Here is a 2,309-nt window from a genome sequence, read left to right on the forward strand (position 1 = left end):
GAGGGTTGCAATCCGTTGCCGGACACGAAAAAAGACAAAAAGGAAAAAATATATATATATTGTATACCCATTCTAGCTTTCTTCTGGGTACTGTTTTCATGGTATACCTTTTCTCACATTTCACTTTCAGCCTATTTATGTATTTGAAAAGTGTATAGATTGTACAGAGAATATAGTTAGATCTTGTTTGTTTTTTAATCCACTCTGGAAACGTTTGCTGTTTGCTTGGAGTGTTTAATCCATTATCATTTAATGCTATTATTGATATAGTTGGATTTACATATGTGTTTTACAATTTGTTGTCTTATTTTTCATGCCTTTTTAATTCCATTGTTCCTCCTTTGCCTTCTTTGTGTTAATAGATATTTTCTACTGTACCATTTTAATTCCTTTTATATATATGTAAAAATAGTGATTATTCTGGGGATTACAATATGCATCTTAATTTATCACAATCTTCAGATTAATACTAACTTAATCCCAGTGAAATATAGTAACTTTGCTCCAATATAGTTTTATTTCCTCTTCCCTCCTTTGTGCTATATTGTCACACATACTATGTCTTTATATGTTATAACATCCTTATATGTTAGAAGTTATACAAAATATACATTTGTTATATGTTGCAACATGAATTTTTTTTTTTTTGTCCTTTTTGAGACCGGCCGCACCGCGCTCAGCCAGTGAGCGCTGTGAGCGCACCAGTCATCCCTACATAGGATCCGAACCCACGGCGGGAGCGCTGCTGCGCTCCCAGCGCCGCACTCTCCTGAGTGCACCACGGGCTCAGCCCCATGATTTTATAATTATTGTTTTATGCAACTGTTTTGTAAATCAGTTAAGAAAGTAAATTAGAAAAAATGTTTATATGTTTATACTGTTTTTTATATTTTCTCATGTAATTACATTTGCTGGTGCTCCTTTTATCTTTATATTTATTCTCATCACCATCTGTCACTTCCTTTATCATGAAAGACTTCCTTTAGCATTTCTTGTGAGGGAGATCCGCTAGCAATACATTCCATGTTTGTTTATCTGGAAATGTCTTTATCTAATCTTAATTTTTGAAGGATAGTTTTGCTAGACATAGAATTATTGGGGAGGTTTTTTCTTTTAGAATTTTAAATATCCCTTTGTCCTTTGGTCTCTATTGTTTCTGATGAGAAGCCATCTGTTAATCGTACTGTAGTTTCCTTGTGTCTGATGAGTCATTTTTCTCTCTCATGATTTTGTCTTCATCTTTCAGTAGTTTGACTAGGAGGTATCTAGGTGCAGATCTCTTTGTGTTTATCTCACAGTTCATTTATCTTCTTGGATATGTAAGTTAATGTTTTTCATCAAGTTTGGCACCATTATTCCTTCAAAAAATTTTTTCTGCTTTTTTTCTCTTTCTCTCCTTGAGATATGTGTATGTGGTTATGTGTATGTTCATATACTTAATGGTATTCTATGGGTCTCTGAGGCTCTGTTCATTTTTCTTTGCTTTTTTTCCTGATGTTTTTCAGATTGGAGAGTCTTCATTGATCTATCTTCAAGTTCACTGATTATTCCTTTTGCTAGATCATTTCTGCTGTTGAGCCCCTCTAGTGAATTTTTCATTTCAGTTATTGTGTTTTCCAACTCTCGAATTTCCACTTGGCTCCTTTTAATCATTTCTTTTTACTAATAATTTCTATTTGATGAGTCACTGTCATCATACTTAAAAAAAAAAATCTTTGAACATGGTTTATTTTACTTCTTTGAGCATATTTATAATAGAAGCTTTGAAGTCTTTGTCTTCTAAATCCAACCTCTGGGCCCCCTCAGGGACCGTTTGTATGAACCTTTGTTTTCCTGTGCATGGCCTACATTTTTTTTTTTTTTTTTTAATGGAATCTTGGCCATTTTTTTACTTGGTGCTGGTAACATCAAGGTCAAGGGTTCAGATCCTGGGATCCCCTTACCCATCAGCCATCAAAAAAAAAAAAAAAACCTAAATAATAATAAAATAATAATAATACATTTTAGACAATCTATTGTAGAGACTCTGGATTCCACTGGGTGGTGGCGTTGCTGGGTTTTGCGACCTGCTCAGTGACTTGCTCGGATGAATCGTGTCGTCTGTCTCCTGAAAAGTGGGTGGCCACTGATGTCTACACTGTATGTGTGTGTACACGCACACACACATATATATATATATCTTTAACCCTTTTCTCACGCAGTCTTGTAGCCCGGCTCCCTCAGGGTTGCCCGGGTCAGCAGGGCAGCCCCGCTCAGCTGTCGTAGTCACGTTCCAGCACTCCGAGCCCGGGCAGCCCACCGCGCGGCCC

This window comes from Galeopterus variegatus, unplaced genomic scaffold (genome assembly GCF_000696425.1).
Source record: "Galeopterus variegatus unplaced genomic scaffold, G_variegatus-3.0.2 Scaffold1322, whole genome shotgun sequence".
Taxonomy (NCBI): Eukaryota; Metazoa; Chordata; class Mammalia; order Dermoptera; family Cynocephalidae; genus Galeopterus; species Galeopterus variegatus.